Genomic DNA, 22,628 nt, shown 5'->3' with positions numbered 1-22,628 from the left:
ATTACTTGGTACTGTTCAAGTCTCCGAGAGATAGCAGTCAAGTCAATCATTTGGCGAAGCAAATGTTTCCTGGCCATGTCAAACACATGCAAGAGGCGTTTCAAGACGCAACGAAACGGCCTTATTGTTATTTATTATGTGATCTTAAACCGGAAACACCAAGCGACTTCCGGTTGCGCAGTAACATCTTCCCTGGGGAGACGCAATGCGCCTATGTCAGAAAGGGATAAAAGGAGTGAACCACATGAAATTTCTTCAGTTGAGCATGGCCCAGCGACTGAGAAAGAACCACGACTTTCTGAAGCTCCTGGTAAAGTGTACTCCAGTTCAACGTAAAGCCATTTTGAAAGCAGCCGACGACGCTTTAGTGAGAACCATTTGTGAGTGTGTTTTTAACGTTCTCAAAGGAACAGTGCCTGTCAGTAAACCAACCAAGAAAAAGCTTTTAACTCACAAGAAATCTCTGATCGCTTTAGCCGAAAAAAGTACACCGCTCCATAAGAAAAAGAAACTTTTGGTTCAACACGGAGGAAATTTTTTCAGTGTATTGTTACCGCCCGTGCTTCGTGTACTGAGTTCAATCCTTACCTAAAATGAATCATACTCGGCGTATGGTTCTCGTGCCTGAGAATACACTGGAACGATTACAACAACGGCAGCAGATTTTAACACCACCCTTGACACAAACTCTGAGAACCTTAGACAATGAAATGAGCGATATTTTATCTAGCAAGGAATTAGATGATGAAGCAAAGGCGAAGCTTTATAATCAAGTGTTGCAGCGCTATTTGACTTATTATGATCAGCGAAAAGGGCAACCTCTTCACGTCAAGCTGACAACCGTCAAACCCACAGAAACCCCCAAACCAGAGGAAAGTGAGAAACAGGTAGAGATACCTTCCCCTGAAAAATCTCAGATTACAACAGCCGTGGAACAAGAAGTGATGAAAAGTGTACCCAAAATTTACAAGAACGGAGCGCGTCAATTGTTGGACAAAATTAAAGAAAATCGAGATGTGTTGGACTGGAACGATAAAGGCGAATTGTTGTACGAAAACAAACCGATAAAAAACGGCTCTCACGTGGTGGATTTAGTCAACGATATGCTGCGTCACCGTAAAGGATTCTCACCAGTAGGGTGGTCGGTGTTTGCGAGGGGACTGGCGCGAATGAATGTACCAGAAAATCTAGTGCGTAATCCCCAGAGGCAGAGTGCTATTCGAGAGTTTAAGGCAAGAGTGAGAGAAGAGACCCCTGAGAGTCCTTCCCGTTGGCTGCCTACCCCACCTGTGACGGTATCTCCCACGATAAAGAAAAGGCGAAGAGTTGAGAGTCCGCGCCCCCAGGCTGTGCGCTGGTTGCGACTATAGACAATAAAAAAAGAACACTTGAATTTTATCTTTCAAATTGTAATCTTTATTTTGATCACTCAATAAAATACGTTGAAAAGAAATTACATGGTGTGTTTATTGCGTTGTGCTATTGCTCTTTGTTTCTTTACATCAGTGCGATATTTCGGACGACTTAGAGGGAAATGTTTCTCAATGAACCGTTTTACAAGAAAATCATTTCGATTTTTATTACTTGAAAAACGATGTACAATCGTGCTCATGTTAACATGTCTAGAGCGAAATAAGGCAAAATACAAACAGTAATGACCGCAAACTTTCGAGTTTACGCTTTGCAATATCACAGTATTAAAAATCCAGCTGTTAGAATTATTGTCCAAAAAGTTTGTAAATCTTCTTGAATAACTGCTTGGAAGCAATCCGTAAGAGTCAAAATATTCTCCCTCTCGGTCCTTGGTGAAATAAAATGCAATCCAGTGCGATCCAGGCTTGTCACTGGTATCTACATTGGCAATGAACAGGGCTGGGTAAGATGAAACACTGGTCGGTAGTTTGTCTGAAGGGTAGACTCCTTGAAACACACCTCTGGTATATTTATCTTTTCTCAAAATGAGCGTCAGCTGAACGGTGTCCATGTTAGCTAGTTTGTGTAATCGTACAGAACGTTTCGGTTTGCGTCGATTTCAATCACGTTTTGAAATTCCGCGTAGATGATGAGGTTTACTGTATTGGCGAGCGGCTGAGCAAAATGAAGTTCTACTCGCAGGTTACCTTGTTTTATAAGCTCAAAATGTTCTCCCGGACAGTGATCTGGTGTCAAATCAAATGCAAATAAGGTGTAGCCCTGACCGTAATCGCTTCTTGTCACCTGATTGCCTGTATCCTGGGAAAGCTTTCCAATACCGGAGAAAAGGCTCTGAAAGCCGGCTATGAAATTCTGACCACCAGCCTCGTCAAATGTCAGAAACAGAGGTTTACGAGGGATTTGCTCGCCATCAACGTACACTCCTACTTGGGTTAAGTTGTGGTGCTTGAAGTCGAAGGGATTGGTAGCGTAACTCCCGTTGTAAGCTTCTGTATCCACTAATCCCAACACTATACGTTTAGGAATTTGACCCAAAAAGATGTTATCCGGGGTGAAAGTAGGGAACCCTCTAGGAATAGATAGGACTTTGCACTCAATTCGACGAATCGGATACTTGGCGGTTGCTTGTTTCAATGCGGCCGCATGTCCTAGACTGATGGCGGGTGCTACCTTCACTTTCCTTACATATAGGATGGCCTGTGTAATAATCACCTTAAACTGAGGATTAACAGCAGACGAAACCAGACAGAAAGCATTCTTGGTTCTGTTGAGCCTGATTCTTAGATTAACTCCATTCAGTAATAACCGTTCTTGGAAGAAAAGATCGCTGTGTATGGGACCCATCATATCCACCGTGTTGCTGCTCTTTGTAAAAGCATAGCGAGCTTTCAACCCTAGGTTTGCATCAGCATCGTCAGCCACTGGATTTACGGAATCCATCTTGCCTGGGGTATCTTTGTAAAACAATGACATTGACAATTGACTTGTCTTGGCTTCTTCTCCATAACTCAGCAGCGTTTCAAGCATAGCGCGGTATGGGTAAGTGTTGGTGGAGGGGGAGATCAGTCGTTCGTTTAGGGATACGTCCACTTGAGAAAACAGGGAATGCAAAAAGAGGTTCACAGGTCCTACTTCTGTGTTTGGATCCAAATTGGCACCGTTTGGTTTGGTGATCTTAGCCTTCACATACAGTTGTGTTCGTGCCAAATCCAGATATTCTTCTCCGCTTCCGGATACGTTAAATTCGATAGGACCAGTGTCGGTGATGTTGCTGAGAGGGTGATACTCAATCCATTGACCTTTGCTGATAGACGTTTGTGTTGAAGGGATGCTAAACAAATCCAGTTCTGATTTAGTACACTCTTTTGACTCGTGGTGAACAAAGGCCATTTTACTTTAAGAGTGAATACTTCTCTTCGGGTTTCTTCTTTTGCTGCGGAGATGTTTTCGCTCTCTTGCCTGGAGGTGAACTGATTTTTGTTCTTGGCGCTTTCCTTTTTGTAGCTTTCCGACCCCTCCCTGACTGCGATGAATTCTGGGAAGTCATGTCACCGAGAGCTTGTTTTGCCCGTTTGCTGACTGCGGTTTTCACATGATCTCCATTCAGAACATCTTGAGCCACTTGGACTCCTGTTTGTAATGCCTTTTTGCCGAGCATTTTAGCACCTTGTTGTAAATGAGGCATTGCCCAGCGAAACAGCCCTTTGAATATGGAACCTAAGCCATATCCTTGCTGAAATCTGGATCCATGAAAAGCCGGTAGATTTCCTCCTTTTTGCTTAGCTTGGTTTATATAGTATTCTTCGTACAATTTATGATTTGGAGAGTAAAGTTTCTTCATCGCGTTTAAAAGTTCGCTGTTCTGCTCTGACGAAAATGAAGTGTAAGCAACACTTTCCCAAGCTCAAATGGCACCGATTCTCCTGTGTCGCGCTTTATATTGACTTCGATCGTTTCAAACTCTCTTCTGCTGACAGGTAAGTAGTGCGGTCGCTCAAACGACCTACTGACGCGTTGACCGTCATTACCTTGCACTGGGACAATTCGAAGCAAAGGTACCAGTGCATCTCCGACGAGTTGTGCTTGAACAATATCACTGTAAACATAAAGATCGTGAAACCCTTGTTCCAAATCGGCTTCTCTCTCGGCGATGGAAGTGCTTGAAATTGGAGTATTGGAAGAAAACCCGAGCATATGCCCGATGTCAGAAAAATATATTTCGGCGCCGTTTTGTAAGTAAACGGTCACTTTTCATTCAAAGTATCGACGGAAAATCGCACATCGTCTTTGAAGCGTTCATCCTGACCGACCACTTCGTTCATCTTAGCTATAACACCGGTGATAGACGAATAATGTCCCGATGGAATCATTAGTACCTCCCACAAACCATGTAGTTTTGGATTTCGGAGATAAAATCTATTCCGGAAATCGCCTTGAACGTTATTCCAGCTGTGTGGATAATGAATGTCGGTTAAAGCCACTTCCCAGTCACCCGATAAAATGATGGTTTGAGACAAACCTACTCTATACTCGGATAAGGTATTCTTTGGAAATTTATCGAGACTACTATTGCTAGGAAGATGGAGATAAAACTGTGTTCCCTCCATCGTGTCTTGGGTTGAAATGAATTTTCTACTTGGGGTATTCTTAATTTAAAAGAGATCACGCAACAACCAAACATACATTTTCAGTTTTTCTTTTATTCATCAAACAAAAAGCCTTTACATTACAATTTCGAGATATCACTTTCATTAACCCAGCTGTTAAACTTGTCTGGGTACCCTTTCCATTTCACAAAGTATTCTATCATTCCTTTGCGTTTTCGCTTACGCAAAACTTTTTCAACTCGGTAGACATCATCGTTCTTAAGGACTTTTTGTAATTCCTTTTCGTAAAATGTTCCATCCAAGATTTCACCTGCGTCGTCTTTTAGTTTATAAACGGGTACTTGCCGCACCATTCGTTTGTAGACCGTAAAAATCTCCTCTGTAAAATTAGGGAGGTAAGACTTTTCAAACATTCGCTTCACTTTGCTGATCCTAACGCGATCTCCCACTTGAAGTTTAAATCGCACACGCTTGTCAACATCATTGCCGTACAAAGTATCCCACACTTTTGCTTCATTGGCTTTAGTCACCTGACTAGGTTTCATCTTGATGCTACGATGGTAGGTGTTATTGTAAGACTTTACCAACTTAGGTAACACATCGATGTAAGTAAGAGTGTTTTTAGCTGTGAAGTACTTGTACATCTTGTTCTTAAATGTACGGTTGAAACGCTCCACCACTGACGCTTTTAGCCCAGAATTGACAGTAAAAAAGTCAATGTTCTTCTCGCGAAGAAAGTTTTGAAACAGCCGGTTTAGAAATTCAGTACCCTGATCCGTTTGAAGCTTGTTTGGCTTACGACCAGTAGATAAAATCATCTGAAAAGCTTTGACTAGTTCTTGGCCTTGTTTTGTCTTTAAAGGCACCACCCAAGCGTACTTGCTAAAGATGTCTATACACGTCAGTAGGTATTTATATCCCTTGTTGTATCTGCTTAAATTTTGAACATCGACCAGATCTGCTTGAAATTGTGCATCAATACCTGGAACAATGACGCGACTTCTCTTGTAGTGTCTTCGCGCAGGTTTATGAAGCGTGTAAACATCTTGCTGACTCAACCAATCTTGAACTTGTTTCCGAGAAATCTTATTCTTTCCTTTTTCCTTTACCGCTCGGTACACAGCATCTAAACCACCGAAACTTGCGGGTTGACTTGGGTCGAGATATACGCTGGCCAGTGTTTTCTCCATCGCAAAACTCGGAGTTTTGAACAATCACTTGACCCCCGCAACAGGCCAATACGCAACGAATACGGTTGAAAATGCGCTCTAATACCAGAGAGGGTGAAGATGACCAGCAACCCATTACTAGTGACTACTGCGAAGGTTGAACCTCTAATGACTGTTCCTATAGCGAGGTTCACTTATATAGTTATTCTCTTCTATCTGGATAAGAATGGGAAGGAGAAAATCAAACAGTCGTTCCCATTCTTCCTCGGTCAAACCCACTTGTTCCGTAAAACTTAAAAACATAAGCAACCTTCCCCAATTAACGTCGGAAAAGACTTCTGAATGGAGAGCCTTTAACTTATTAAGCATAGAGCCCGGTAGATTACAAAATTCCTCTCTAAGTAAACCTATTTCACTTGGAAGAATATTTATATGTTTTGCTAATAAACGGTAGCGATCAAATTGGATTCGAAGCGAAGAACCCTCTAGAGTCATGTTAACTACAATAGAGTCAAGCACACACTGACTTAAAAGCAATTCATAAACACACTTTATTGTTTTAAACAAACAGCTTGTTTTGCATTTCGTTAATTACGAAATCAATGTTCATTGGTTCTTCTTGTTTTCTGACAATGGTTTCAGGGCATTGTGCTTCAACTTGGCTGTCCATTTCCATACCACTGCAATCTTTCCATTTCAATCCACTGGGACCGTAGTAAATGGCATACAGAATGCGATCCTGCAGCTGTTTCGGTTGAACGATTTCACCGAATCCTTCGAGTTCCAACGAAGTAAGATAGATGCTGGTCCAAGGGAACTTGGGCAGCTCGGTCACGTATGTTTCCCACGACTTTCCCAGCTTAAAACCAAGCGCACTGCATACACTCTCGGCGGTTTTTAGGACGAGATTCAGATCAATGTTTTCGACCACATCATCTCGGAAATAAAACCAAGCATCTTCGCTATCCATCATCAGGCAGGAGTGCTGTCTTTGACTTGGGTGGTGAATAGCGCAACCGTTACAGCGATTTATTTTTTCTTCTTGAATCATTGCGTCTAGCAAGGCGGCATACGTTAGCTGGAACACATGACCAACAAGACTTGCTACCTTCTGCCTTTGAATTTGTTCCACTTCGTCTACTGTCAGGAGAGGTTTAGGGGTCGATTCGACTTGAACGTTTGGAACCATCCTTGCGAAATATAGCAGCGATAAAATAATCTTTACTCTAGTTGAATGATAACGCTTTCAAATTTTGCGCTGTTTTTATTAACTCTAACAATAGAGTCTTGACTATCCAATCAGGGTGGGAATAGAGCGGGCAAGCCTGGGCATGTCTATTGTTTCCTTTGTGCAAGAGTGACGCTCATTAGTAAACCTCGACACTTGATTAGTATGGAGGAACGCATTTTTTCCCTAGGTTATAACAATAGATGACGTCATGGACTCGACGCTTAGGAATATTAATTAAGGGGATCCAAGGGGATCCAAGGGGATCCAAGGGGATCCACTAACCAGGTTAATTTCCAACATAACCTACTACTCCAGTCATTTGGTCTTATATATATTTTTGTACTATAACAACATTTTGTTTTTAGTCACTTATGTTGATTCACGTTTTGCATCATCATATCAGGATTTCCATTTCAACGCGGTCGTCGTCACATGCCACACATTCCATCACTGGGGTACTCCCATTGTGAAGTAATCCGTTTCCAACCTTACATTTTCTATCCTGACAAACCCATTGATGTGCAGATTACTGTCAATCACATTGACACCAGTGACAAGTCCTTTGTCCATGATGCCACAGTTTCTTGGGTTGAACACGTAAATTACCATCAATTCACTGCCTGTGTGATGGCAGCCGGTTTCAACGAACGCAAATCTAGTGCTAACGTAACCGTTGACTGGATGGGTTATCAGGGAGCTCCAGTTGGTGGTGTCAGTGGAGAGGTGCGCATATCACAGTGGTGGACTGGGACAACTTGTGAGACTGTGAATTTTCCCTCGGTAAGTGAATTGTTTGTTTCGTTTCTTTTAGTTTTTGTTTTCCTTGCCAAAGTAAGGGGGTAGGGGTGGGAGGTCGCTGTTTTCAAGTTTTTTCCTCGGTACAGAAGTGCGCATTTAACCATATCTAGACTTGCCTTTTCTTTGTTTTCAGAGGCGGAGGGAGGGTCTGGGCGGATTCCTCGCCCGCCTTATTAAAGTTACGACAGTGACACTTGGAAGATAGATAGTTCGCCCAAAGATGTTTGCTTTTAGGTCCACAACGTTAATTGATCGTGTTAATTTTTTCATGATTTCCGGTGGCAACCATCTTGGATGGGCTAATGTTGATTTCTGAATAATTGGAATTTACTACTATACCATGAAGCCTACCATATCAAGCTTTCAGCACCATATTTTAACAATGGTTTAAAAGCTAGCAGAGAACTATGCCTATTCTCCTGACATTAACGTCTTGTTTTGTATTTTCATTTGCATGTTTTAAATTGCTAATTTACCATCTTTCAGTACTTAAATCACAGCTACTTGTTGTTACCTTAGTCTGCAGGTGATATAGTATCAAATCGAAATATAACAATTATGTTCACCAACGTTTCCTTGCATTTGTTGTCCGTATCATTGACACAATGCTTTTACTCGGAATTACATTCATTTTTTTATATTCATACGATGCACTTAAATCTATAGACGTCTTTTGCGCTAAGGTAGCATCGGTACAACTAAGCCGCATAATTATTTTTCTACCTTTTTTTTATTTCCTCTAATCTACAGGGTAAGTTTTCAAAGAAACCTTCAGTTTTTGTTTCCGCGGCACACCACCATGCTAGACTGAAAACGGATGCTGCCAGTGTTTGGTTGGAGGACCTCTCCCAATCTTCACTGAAAATATGTCTGAGGGAACTGCAAAATTACGCAGGCTCTCATGAAGATATTTACGTGGTAAGCACATACAAATTTCTGTTGTTTTGCCCTGCTTTTATGTTTTGATATAACCCAATTCATATGTGCCACATACGACATCCTTACCGGCTGCACAGAGGGTAAGAAGAAAATTGGTTTCAGTCAAAGGTCTTTTTTATTGAGTTTTCATAAGATTACCTGGAAAACCCCTTTCAAGAACACAATATTAACACTTTAATAAGCTGAAACGCGTCCAAAAATGTACACAAACTGAATTATCAGTTAATTACTTTATGTGGACTTTTCAAAATTTTCCATGCATCATTTTAAGGTAGCTGGTACCAGGTTCCTCGCGCGGGGAGCAGGTCTGACTATCGTGCGTCACGCGCGAAAGACACGCGAGAAAGAGAGACTAAAAATCAAAACAAATATGGCGGCGCGTGGCTTTTTTCTTGCTAGGTTACTTTTATCCTGTTTTAAACGAATTTCGCGTATATCCGAGACTGTATCTACTAGTACGACCTCAGTTAATTCCTTATGTTCAAGACAAATTGTTTCTGGTGTTCAATGTTAAGTTTGAAAGGCAGAACTGTGATCGATCGTGACGGAGCTTCAAGGACTCGCAAAATTTTTATAAAATGGAGAACCGACATACTACCACAAATTATCTCGCTTGATCGTCTTGGCGACATTCTATAGTTTGTATTTTTTGTGCTCAACGGCCACTCTTACGACGACCTTCACAAACTTTACATAACATTTGTAACTGACACTGCTTGCCATCCTGCCTAATCCACTGACAACTTTATCAACGAGAACCCCGCGAGTCACGCGGACGAAGAGAATGTTGGCTGCCATCGTTATACACTTCGACGAAAACAACCGCAAAAGATAAGGACAAATGCCCGAGAAAATGTCAAATATAGAAGCTCTGCATTGCACAATTTAGAAGTCTTGTAATCTCAATATTCTGAAACACCCACTGACACGTGTTCTGCAAGCAGTTTGGTCCATTTCAAACTTTCGCTTGATGCCTGATTTGGCAAAAAAAAAAAAAAAATGGCTAATCTAGCCAGACGTTGTGAGGAAATCCTTCAAGGTGAGTCCAGGAGGCTGTAACGGCCACTAAGTAATCTTCTGAGCAGTAAAAAACTGAAAACGGCAGATCAACTGACTCCGAAATTCTCCAAAGAGTAGCTGCACGCAACAGTCAGTGGTAGTCAGAACTGATCATGAGCAACTGTTGATCTTATAGTATCCAGATTTTGAAAGCGCGAAGACGCGCGTGAGAATTACTAAACTCACGAAGGCTTTTACATAAAAACAAGTCCGGTGTCCCCCTCTTTTTATTGTTTCAATATGATATTATTATTGAGAGGAAACATCAGAAAAAAATTAAAAAATTCTACGGAAGGAAATTTTCACGGCGTAAAATTGTCTTTTTTTCCAATTTACAAAAAATCCGTTCCGTAGAATTTTTTTAAAATCATTGTGTATTTTCCTTTTCAAATGCCAAAAGCTATTACTAAAAAAAATCAGGGGGTCACAAATTTAATTTTTTTTTAGTTATTAGTGCCGCAAGCTAAACAGTAGGTCTGAATAATCCTTTTAAAACTTTGCCATGGGAACCGCCAGTGCCGAAATAACCCTTAATTTTGGTCAACTATAAATCAAGTAATTCAACCCTATAATTTAAAGTGTTACAATGGCCTTGGTTTATCTTTTTGTCCTATTCTATCAAAGTCATAAACTGTCAAAAAGCTGAAAACTGGTACCAGCCACCTTAAATAGAAAATATTATATCTACGTGATGTGGCGTAAACATATTAAGCTTTCTTGAATTCTCCCATTTGTACAAACACCATTTTGAAAACCTAATCAGCTATGGTCTACTTCTCTTAAGTCTAACATTAGGTCAGCCTTCACTTTAACTGCCATTGTATATGGTAATGTCACGCGCCCAGTGACATGATAGTGTTACCTACATTTCATAAGATTTTATCTCACTTATTTTCTCTAGAGCTGGTTGGCTTTTTCCTCTCTTCACAAGCCTCTCTTCTCGGAACACAGTTCAGTTTATTTTGCAAACTCTCAGCCTCCTCCTGCTGATTTCAATAATGCCTTCTGCAAGGTCAGTGCAATTCTTTTTTAGTTTAAACTGCAATGTTTTGCTGGAGAGAAAAGGGTATGTTTTCTTTTTGGACGTATATATCCTTGAAATCCGCAGGATCGCCAATTTCAAAGCGAATTATATTAATTAGTTTGAGAGTTAATGTAATCCTGTTCTAACCACTACGACTTTTTCATAGGACATACACTTCACTAAAGTATATCAAAATGCTCCGAGCGTTTTTGTTTCATGAAACCATTCCTCAAGTGGTGGAAATCAAGATCCTATGCACAATTCCATAACAGTTTGGGTGGAGGTAGGTCAGCCGCTTCAATCTATACTAGATATGTTCACCTCACCTGTGAGAGATATCACTACAATCGTGGACAATATGCCCATGTTAATTTGCGCCATACAAATATTAATTATTAGTAGTAAAACGTACCCTTCCAAGCGAGGAAGAAGTAACTTGTAGAAATTCGAGGGGAGGAATAGTAAATTATTGTTTTTGGTGGGCCGCGTTCAGATTCCTTAACGAGATTTGCCCACGATTGTAGCTGTTAGAAATCCATTTAAAAATGGGGAGAATTTACCATGGAGGTTTATGATTCATGAACACATTTTACAATGTAACGTGAGTTTTCTAGGTTTTAATGATAATCAACATTTCAAGCTTTTGCAGCGGTATATGTTGCCGCTTCCGGACACCAATGGACAATCAAGTAGAATTGCCATTGCTATAAAATTTAATTATCAATTTGTTAACAGCGCAAGAATGCTCACGCGGCGTGTTGGATAAAGATTCGATCGAGGTCATAAACTCAATGAGACACTTTTTGAAATACAAAAGTAACTCTGTGTTGAAAAACAGTATAGCAATCTGTGAGTCAACTATCTAAATAATGTACCATTCAAAGAGCTCGGGTTTACCTCTCTAAATAACGTTATTTGTTTTTCTGGTTTGTTTAAACTGCATCCGTAGCACCAATTATATTTTAGACAATTTTCTTTAATTCGCTCAATTACGAACGATCATAAATCTCTAAGTTTTAGTCGCACAAATTACGCAGGTTCAAGGTTGTGATAAAAAAGGCGAGGCAAAGTTTATGAAGCAAACAAGAAAAGCATAGAACATTTCATATGAGTTTGTCTTATTTTACAGTATATCAACACCACAGGAGCTCGAGTATGTGTAAAGGAATTGTATGTGTCAAAGTATGACCCGCTCTCTATATCATACACTGTCCTGTCAGGTAAGAGTACAAAAAAACTTTTTGTTCACAGAAAAAAATCAATGGAAACGAGCAATGTACAAATATACAGATTAATAAATAAGTGAAACCTTAAGATTGGATTTATAACCAAATTGGGCAAACCAATGTAAATATGTATATTTTAATACTCTTGTTTTAGGACGGTATAGAGTGGCGGGGTGGAGGTGGAATTCTGTTAGGGTGTTCTCTGATTTTTTCAAGGTTTTCCGTAGATGTTTCTTTATTAGAACTATTTTGGTTAAATTTGGTAACTACTTGTTTCCATCACCACGATATATATTGTAATAAAGGCCGAGACAACAACTTTTAACCAACAATGCCATCTGTGAGAATGATGATTATTCTAGAAAGTGACGCAGGCATACTCGGAAAAAAGAAATCCGAGTGCTCCTATCAGGAGTCGAACCTAAGACCTTCCGATTACCAAGAGAGGATGAAGGTAAGAGAGGTAATCCCCCATATAGGCCCTATCCCCATCATGATCCCTCTGAAGTTATTTTTAGAGGGTATCGAATTTTTCGCGGATAATGTTACCTCGCGCGTTACGTGTCTTTCACCGTTGTTAATTCTACAACGGCTAATCACAATCATACACTTTCATAAAAGAAATTGTTTCTCGCGTTACTTGCAACGAATCTCTTAGTAATAAACGTGATTTGAAAGCTAATAGAATGTAGATTTGAATGTTTGAATAGACTTTAAACTCACTGTGACAAAAATATCAAAATTTTTCGTGCCGCGGTTGTGATGTTTATGCTCGTCTGTTCAATCGCGGCCTTAATTCAAATATAATGTAACACTCTTGCAAAAATAAAGCCAAGATTTGTTTCTCGCCTTTCTTTTAAAAAATCTCTTGGCTACATGCGTGATTAGAGAGCTAATGGAATGTAGATTTCAATGACCAAAGGGATTTGCCCTCAGTGAGATAAAAATATCAAAATTCGTGCCAAGGTTGTGATGTTTATACTCGTCTGTTCAATCGCGGGTTTCAATGTTTTGACAGCTAAATGTAACACTCTTGCATGAAAAAAAGATTTGTTTCTCGCGTTTCCTCCAACGAATCTCCTAACTACATACGTGATTAAAAAGAAAATAGAACGTAAATTTCAATGACTGAAGAAATTTTGTACTCACTGCGATAAAAATATCAAAATTCGTGCCGAGGTTGTGATGCTTATACTCGTCTGTGCAATCGCGGCTTTCACTGTTTCGACAGCTATTAAAATGTAACACTCTTGCATGAAAAAAGATTTGTTTCTCGCGTATGTTCCAACGAATCTCTTAACTACACGTACAATTAGAAAGCTAATGGAATGTAGATTTCAATGACCAATCGGATTTTGAACTCACTGAGATAAAAATATCAATATTCGTGCCGGAGGTTGTGATGTTTCTACTCGTCTGTTCCATCGCGGCTTTCAATGTTTCGACAGCTAAATGTAACACTCTTGCATGAAAAAAGATTTGTTTCTCGCGTTTCTTCCGACGAATCTCTTAACTACATACGTGATTAGAAAGTAAAAAGAAGGTAGATTTGACTGACTGAAGCTAAGGGATTTTATACTCACTGCGATAAAAATGTCAAAATTCGTACCTAGGTTTAGATGTTTGTATTTGCCTGTTCAATCACGGCTTAAATTTTCGCCAGCTAATTGTATTGTAATATTCTTGCATAATTTCTGCACAGCTGGGCTATCAAACAAATCATGCGGAGCGATTCTTTTCCAATCTGCGTTGTCCAAATACAGCCACTTTAAACACGCATTCGTCCACAAAACATATGCAGGCGCCGCTTCCTGTATGCATGTTCCGCCATTTTGTTTTTAGATCAATTCGCGAAAGACGCGTAGCATTGCGTGGGAATCGGCTCAGCTGTCAACGCGGGTAAAATTCAGGATATATGATTGGCTATCACCTAACCCTCTTGGGACACTGGATCTCGCAGGAGATCTAAAAATAACTTCAGAGGGATTACGATGGGAGTAGGACCTATATGGGGGATTACCTCTCTTACCTTCATCCTCTCTTGCGATTACTAGTTCGGATGCTCTACCACTGAGCTACAGGAGACTCGTGGGAGCTAAGGCCATGGCCATTCATTCATTTACCAGGCTGGAAATATACCATCACATTTCTTTCAATGCCATCTGTGTTTTTAATGTCTGCCGGAAACTCATCAAAAAGCAGCAAAGTAATTAAGCAGATAACATTCTGCACGTTGAATGTGCAGGATTTCTAATTTGCAGAGGTTTTTTTTTATATTAAGTTCAGTTTTGAGCACCATTTAAGATGACGCACATTTTTGTTACCTCTTCGGATACCGTTATAGTCCCTGCATTTGCACTCCCCGGACCCGCATCCCAGCAGTGCCATAACACATAATACAACCACTCCCTTAGAGAGTACGTCATAAGCTATGCATTAACCGAGGAGGACGAGTTTGGTTGTTTGTCTAAAACTTTAAAATCACACTATTTCAAATTATTAATGACTAGCCAACGTAATTAATAACTAACACGGCTGAATCATAACAGAATTGGTTGCCTGGTAACAAAAAAAAAATTCCTAAGGAAAAATTACCACTAAATATATATATATATATTTTTTTATGTCCTCTGTTCATACAGACATATGCCGACCAGGCTGGAGTTACTTTGGTGGTTACTGCTACTTCACAAGCCGCACATGCGCCTCATGGCTGGCCGCTGAATCAAACTGTTCAACAATGCACTCAGATCTAGTGACCGTTCACAATCAAGAGGAAAATGTCTACATCCAGCATCGCAATAACGGCGAACGAAGTTGGATTGGTTTGAATGACAGAAGTGTTGATGGATCGTTTGTTTGGACCAACAAAGAAGTGAGCAGCTTTAGGTTCTGGGCGCCGAGACAACCAAATAACTGGAGAAATGAAGACTGTGTGCACACTTTGGGTGCAAAGCATGGTTATACTTGGAATGATGTACCATGCAATAATTGCAACAACTTTACTTGTTTTACAGGTACAGGGAGAACGACTTTATTAGGCCTTTCTTCTAAGTAGCATCGTGGAGACATATTTGTTAGCGTCATTTAAAACTTTAGATAGGTAAAACAAAACATCCATCTGGGAACGAATAATTGCCTCAAATGAGCATTTCTCAGAGTGTTAATGATTTGCATTAAAGGAGTTAACGTTAAGAAGGAGAAATCAGCCATTTATCGGCGAATAATTGACGTCGCGGATCATATCAGATGTCACATATTTTTTTAATTTTGTTCATTGACTTTATAGCGTAGCCCAACCGCTCACGCAATATAAGCAGCATACAACCCACAATGCCTTTATCCGCTCTGACAAAGGACTAACAGTAGACGTTAGTATCAAATTACGTTATCAACTCTGTTCACAAAACCAAACATTCAGTGAACTCTGGCCTTCCATTCCATATATTTCCCTGTGAATTGCTAGAACAGAAAAGGTCATGAAGTTTTGTTTCGTTTGCACAAAATAAAAAAAAGAAAGTTATAAACCCTGAAAGTAGGCCGAGGCAGATTCTACCCCCACCTGTCTGCATGGAGGTTAATGTTGTTGTCTTTTGTTATATCTTTCCAGACCTAGACGAATGTGCTACAAACTCCTTTGATTGTGACCCCAATGCTGCTTGTCAAAACACCAAGGGCTCGTATACCTGTGGTTGTAAATCCGGCTATACAGGAAATGGCAAGATTTGCAATGGTAATAAATTGATAATGATGGCACAGAAAATTGTAAAATCTTATATGGTCGTTCACATCCACATGGAACTAGAATGGTGAAAATGTTTTCACCGAGAAGATGACAAATACGTCAGTAAAATAACGAGGACAAGGTTTAAAATAATTATAACCGAGTTTTGATGGCGATCAAGAGGATGATCATATAAACAAAAAGATGTGCAGTGAAAGCGTGGAAGTTGTATCAGTCATATTTTATAGCACACAATTCTAACATTGAGTCGTACACGTAGACTAATGTTATTCCAGATCATTTTGTGTGCAAGTGACATGGACCACTAGAAATTCTGAGTTTTTTTATATGTTAATAATCCAATTGAGTGAATCAACAGCAAGAACAAAAAGAGGCGAGAAAAAAAACAGGCCTTTAGAGACTTTTCCATATAGAAATTAAAGAACTTGTCTGGTGCAGCTTACGACAGTTTTCATATGCAACGTTTTCTCTCATTACACTTTCATAGATATAGATGAATGTGTCATCAACTCTTACAACTGTGGTGTTAATGCTTCGTGCAGTAATACCGACGGATCGTACACATGTGCATGTAAAGCTGGATATTCAGGCGATGGAAAGATTTGCACTGGTAAGCTACTTTAATCTGCGCTTTACTCATTTTGGGTATTTCATTTCATTTTATAATTGAACCTCCGTTCATGGGTGTAAAAATAGCGTGAGGAATATGTACTTAAGCAGGAGCCTCTTAAATTAAGGCAACTCAAAGTATCCTCGCTTCATAGTGCACAAGAAATTGAAGAAAAGATGGTTTGTATATCAGGTTTGCACGCGTATTTTATTTTATTTATTTTTCAGGTGCTTCGTTTAAATTGTCCAAAGAGCAGAATAAAATATGCTGCATAAAATTGTGCATAGTGACAAATGTTTTCGGGGACAAGTAATTTTGAAGTTAACAGGGTCATCCAAAAATTACGCGAACTTTTCATACATTAAATAGGTGTTTTATTGCCCAAACAACAACAGCAGCAGAAACAGCGACAGCGACAATAAAAGCAGCAACAGTGACAGAATAACAAAAATGTAATAGTGCAAAACAAGCAGACGAATTTTAGAACAATTAAACGAGAGCGCAAATTCAATATAGATTAAGTATAATCATTAAGAATTTTTCCCATTACATTTCTTTCTCATCTTAGATATCGATGAGTGTTCTACCAACTCTCACAGCTGTAATGTCAACGCCGTGTGCAATAACACCTATGGATCGCACACCTGTGCATCTAATTCTGGATATTTGGGCGACGGAAAAACTTGTACCGGTAAGTAGGGAGTAGTATTGTTTGCATTTCCATAATCCAACCTTTCTTAATCTCTCGCTAAACGAAAACTTCAAGACAAAATGGCCTGTAAGCAGGCCCGTAAACACTTAACCAGAGCCTTGGTGGCGGTTATAAGCTAATCTGGGAGCAAATTTCAGAAAGCTACATTGAATTGTTTATTAACTACTTTATTTCTTTCTTTGCTACATATACTGTTATTCACGTGTTTCCTCAAAAGTAAGATGACTAAACTATAACAAAGGCTAAAGTAAGGCAGAGTTTACATGAACGCGGTTTCAAATCTTCACGGTTTCCTGCCCTTAAAATCGCATGGAAAACAATACGGTTTCAAAGCGTTTACACGGTGCCAATCTCACTGTTTTCAAGTGCTTACGTTATCCCGATCTCGTTCCCAGGCACTCATTATTGAGGAAGGGGATCTGGGCTCGATAATTACGCCGTCTTTTTCTTTTTGTCAACTCGCAAGTCGCCAAAGCGTGATATAAGAGTTTGTATGGCGTTAACATGAAATCGAAAGTTAGACAACAATCAGTTCCCACACAAAATATAATCAAGTCTGAAATAGCTTACCCTGTGTGTTTTGCTGTGTTTTCAGGGCTTTTCAGTGCTTCCAAACGCCGTTTTGAGCAATTTATCTCTCAGCGGCTGGTCCACGTGCATCACTGTATTATGTTAATGAAAGGCTGGAAACTTGAAGTCCAATTTGAATGTAATTTGACCCGTCATTTGAGGAGAGCACTTCGAAAACCTCAAATGACGGGTCAAATTACATTCAAACTCGACTTCAAGTTTCCAACTTTTCCTTAACATAATACAGTGGTGCACGTGGACCAGCCGCTGAGAGATAAACCGCTCAAAACAGCGTTTGGAAGCACCGAGAAGCCTTGCAAACACAGCAAAACACACACCGGGTAAGCTTTTTCAGATTTAATTATGTTTTTTGGGGTTTTGTGAGAATATTGTTGTCTATTTTTGATTTCATGTTAACGCCATACAAACTCTTATATCACGCTTTGGTGACTTGTGGTCAACGTGGCGAAAATTAGCGCACAATTCACATGGACGCATAGACTGACAACGAAGTAGAACTCCTGTTGAAAGTACCCGCTACCATAACTTATTTTAAACCAGTGCTGTACTCCATGCGAGGTTCCCCATTTTGAATCTTCGCGCAGAAGTGAAATTTCAACCGGCGACCCGGTTTCGGTAACGGTCTCGACCGGCATCGTGTAAACGCTGCCCAAAAGGCACTTGATTATATGTCAGTAATGAGCGTCTTGATTTAATTATTTTTTCCGCAGATATCGACGAGTGTGCTAGCGGCTTTCACGACTGCCACAATTTTAGTTCATGTACGAATACCTTGGGATCTTACAATTGTTCGTGCAACCATCCTTTGGTAGGGAATGGGAAAAACTGCAGTCACTCTGCGTCAGGTGAGTCACAAAGATCTGATATAATTGATTGATATACTTGAATTCTGCAAAAAAACAAACCCACACACGAAGTTCAAGAGCAACGTGGAGATGAGAGGTCCCGTTACCCGTTTTCATTATGCATTGAGTTTCTCCTGTACTACCAGAGATATTATATATTACTATAAACTAAAACAGTGGATAGTGCATCGATGCGCTCTGTTTGGCTACTGGAACGTGCTATTCACCTCCAAAAAGCTCGTGAACGTCGCGTATATTACGAGAAAAATGGTTTCGCGGTCTCTTACGGTAACAAACGAAGAAATTTCACAAATAAACGAAGAAGCTGTTCCCGCTAACACAAACAAGGCGGCAAAATTTGGTTGGCAGTTTTTACAAGTAAAGCTTGATCCTTTTAGGCCCAAATTTATGGATGAAACTTTTGAAAAGGCTTTTGGTTACAAATGCAAATATATCGTACGAAAAATTGAATGGTTGACAAGAATCAATGATATAAAACTCAGCACTTTCGTGCCATATTATCGCACTGTTTTAGTATATAGTAATACAACTATTCACCTCAGCGTCGGAGGCCAGTGATAAATAACTGCGACTAAGCAACTCCACTTCGGTCAATAGTTGTTAATTATTTATTATAAAAAGGGCAGCTAAAACACGCAGATATTCTGTGACTGCATAACTAATAAACTTAATCCGAACGTGCTGATTCTAAGCTCTTGTTTTTGTTGACAGTTAACAAAGAAAGGATTATGCAGGTTAAAATAATAATTTGATGATTTAAATTACAGGTAGAATCATATTTAAGACAGCGTTTCGGTGTTCCCACGAATTATGATCATAATATTCATAATGATAAAGAAAAAACAGAAATAAGAAAAGTCTTTATCCCCAGTGTAAATATGGACAAACTACATGAACAAGTAAATTATGGTTGAACTGAATGGTGGAATGATAGTTTCGAGAATTTAATTAGTTGTTTAGGAGGCAAAATGCTTCGAAGAATGAAAGAAGTGCAGGCAATGTACAAAACATTTAAAATATTCCCAAAGCATTGGCTCAACACACAACTCTCAATCATAAGGGCCCACACAAGTTGAGTCTATTGAGTGAAACCTTTAATAAACGTGTAACTCATAGCACGGTTTTGCAAGTGTGAGATTGTTGGGTGTGCCTGTCTTTGAGGAGGGGGGTCTATCTAGATTCCTCAAAAGACAAAATACACATCTGTTCTTCATATATTTATCTTTCAATCAAAGTCGTAAGGCCACCTGGGTACAATTTTATCCCGGCTCTGACCTTGCGTCGTCGGCGTCGTACCAGCACGACTCTCCCGTAAAACCTTTTACTGTGTATAGTTAAAAATCGGCCATTAAAAAGGTCTTTACATACTGGAACACTGCAAAAAAAGCCCAATTGGTGGGGTGCATGAGAAGTAATCCTCTTCTTCTTCTTCTCCGGTCTTTTTCGTGATTTATTCCCGTTCCGTACAAGTTTTCCTGCCATCCACCTGCTAAAATGCTGTTTCGTTCAGATGTTTTTAAGAAAGGTGAATGATCAATAATTTGTAATTCTTTGGTATGCATTGGAAGGTCTTTTCAGTCTGGCACGTTTACTTTCATCTTCCGTTTGTGTTTTTCTAAACGAAAAACGACCCACTGCCCGCTATATCTCCACCATACGAAGTAGCACACAGTAATAAAGAAAATAGGATAGAGGAACTTGGCGAAATTTGTTAGTTTCATAAAGTCCATCAAGAATTTATTACGAACCTGTTAAACTTGTAGGTATCTGGAATAGGATAGCGTCTATCTTACCCGTCCTACTTCCCTCTCAAAATGAAGGAATTAATATATGGAATATTCAAATTGCGTAAGTCTTTAAAAAGAAACGGCCAGCACACGATTTGGAGGCGAGTGGGCAACATGAAAGCTCTTGTTTTCGAAAGATGACTTTTCCAAACTAGACATTCTTTAGTGAAATAACATCCGTCAGTGGTATAACACAAGATCACATTATGATTTCGTTGCATAGATGTCAGCCATCGAAAATTCATCTGACAAAAATCTATTGCTCATCTCCGTCACGTTGTATAGTTCTTTAGAACAAGTTGTGTTTGGTTTTACTAATTTGTATACATCATATCTGTGAAGTGCTCCGAGCTATGTCAAAATATCTTGATACACCAACTGTTGGCCCCCACACCGTTTTCATTTGAATTCCTGGCGATTGATTGCATACTCTCATTGCAGTATACCCGTCGGTTTTTATACAGTTTATCTCTACTATCGCATTTAATATGGTGAAACTATAATCGGATTACACCATGCATCAACCATTTTTACTTGGCAGATTATATCTCGCTGCCGTTCGGCTTTAGGTTGGCATTTTAAGAATTTAGCCAAGTTGGGCAATCTTTTTTGTGGTCTCGCGGTCTGAATTCTCCTCTTGGACTATTTCATACTTCCAATTCCCGGATTTTTGGGTTCTAATTTTAAAGTGCCCCTTACCCTTCAATTTGTTTTCTTTTGGTAGATTTCCATATCTGTGAAGAACTCATTTTCGAAAATTTTTTTTAGAAACATTGAATCCTTTTTATTTTACGAGCGCTAAAAGTTACTGAAATTTTTAAATTTCTGCGCGCTTTAAGTCCCGCTGGAAAAATTTTTGTCTCGTGGGCTCATTAGGAACGAGCCAATGAGAAGCGTCCGATATTTGACACTTTCTTAGCTGTGACGTAAGAAAAGGACACCAGAAGGATTCAGAAGCAATCTTATGCATGCTGATTCCTTTCTCTACATTTCGAGAGTTGCTGCATCCAAAAACCACACATTTTCCAACCATTTTCTCTGTTTACAATTGAAACATTACCGCGAATCTTCGGATATTTTTGCACGATGTCCTTTTCTTACGTCACGCTCAATATTTGGCCGAGTGGGGGACTAATGCGAACGATAGGTGAAAATATCGACAAGACTGCCTTCACTTCTAGCGCTCGTAAAAATAAAAGGATTCAATATTTCTCAAAATTTTTTTCGAAAATGAGTTCTTGAAAGATATAGAAATCTACCAAAAGAAAAGAAATTGAAGGGTTAGGGGCACTTTAAATGCAAAGAAAACATAATGTCAACGGATATCCTTCAAGTAACGAGAATGTGTTGATTGAAGATTGAAGATAGAGGGACGTCAGTTTCTCCCGGAAGACCAGCCCGTTGTATATCCGCCGTCCTATTTGGCTGGAATTTAGCGAAACAAAAAGATGGTTTGTAATAATCTAAATGTGCAGTGGATAAAAACACTTTGCTGTGTTGTATTTACATTATTTCATACAAAACGGATGAGAGCCTTCTTCTGAAAAATTCGTGTACTTTCCTCAATTTGCTAATTGTTTTTTGGACGCATCCTCTAATTTTCAACAAAGGTATACGTGACTGACACTCACGGATGCCACCCAGCGAAAAGAACATGAAACACACAGGTAGTACTCCAGAACTGTTAGTTAGATTTTGTGATAACTTAAGGCAAATGACGAATGTAACACTCACTTTCATGACTTGTTCACAACAAGATTTTTTTCTTCTTAGTTTACGCTCAGTGTTTACGACAATATTTTTGAAGTCCTTCAGATAAGAAGAGAGAGCGATTATGTGCTATTACAAAGTTCATTATCATCAATATTGTGACCAGTGACGTCCTTGCGTCATACCTGTGCATTGCTTAACTCCCGATTCCGCTCGATGCAATAAAACACGGAGGATATAAGTACATCCAAAAACTGTTTCCTTTGGTGTCCGCAGAATGCGATGACGATGTCATACAACGTGTGAATTACGTCGTTCATTTATCACGACTACCATCATGGATTTCCTAAGCTCTCCAAAACCTTTCATCAAACGATTCATCAAACACAATGGAGACATGTTAAAGTAGTATAAAATTAAAAGGTAAAAAAAGAAAAATTATTTTCGACAGGAGATAAAAAATCCAAAAGTCGATAAACATGGTTCTCAAAGTCTTGTAGCCATGGAAAAATCATGCCACTTGAACATCTAAAATGTCAACCAAATTTTTTCATTGGATAATCAGATACGTTTATGAAAACGTCACAACGTTGGTCGAAGTTTGCTTTCATATAAAAAGT

The 22,628-nt window shown here is 39.5% G+C and overlaps 1 pseudogene across 1 annotated transcript in view; it reads left to right on the top strand.

Annotated features, from left to right (window-relative positions):
- Window positions 1–22,628, top strand: part of LOC146449179 (uncharacterized) — a 43,613-nt pseudogene that overhangs the window by 16,462 nt on the left and 4,523 nt on the right. The window contains exons 8-17 of the transcript XR_014860717.1: window positions 7,345–7,721; window positions 8,490–8,657; window positions 10,639–10,749; window positions 10,928–11,044; window positions 11,891–11,981; window positions 14,630–15,004; window positions 15,598–15,720; window positions 16,220–16,342; window positions 16,911–17,033; window positions 18,356–18,490. The product of XR_014860717.1 is annotated as an uncharacterized LOC146449179 (transcript). The remainder of the gene's footprint in view (window positions 1–7,344; window positions 7,722–8,489; window positions 8,658–10,638; window positions 10,750–10,927; window positions 11,045–11,890; window positions 11,982–14,629; window positions 15,005–15,597; window positions 15,721–16,219; window positions 16,343–16,910; window positions 17,034–18,355; window positions 18,491–22,628) is intronic.

The sequence above is a fragment of the Pavona decussata genome, unplaced genomic scaffold, assembly GCF_977016875.1.
Source record: "Pavona decussata unplaced genomic scaffold, jaPavDecu1.1 SCAFFOLD_609, whole genome shotgun sequence".
NCBI lineage: Eukaryota > Metazoa > Cnidaria > Anthozoa > Scleractinia > Agariciidae > Pavona > Pavona decussata.
This window is presented reverse-complemented; position numbering and strand designations above follow the sequence as displayed.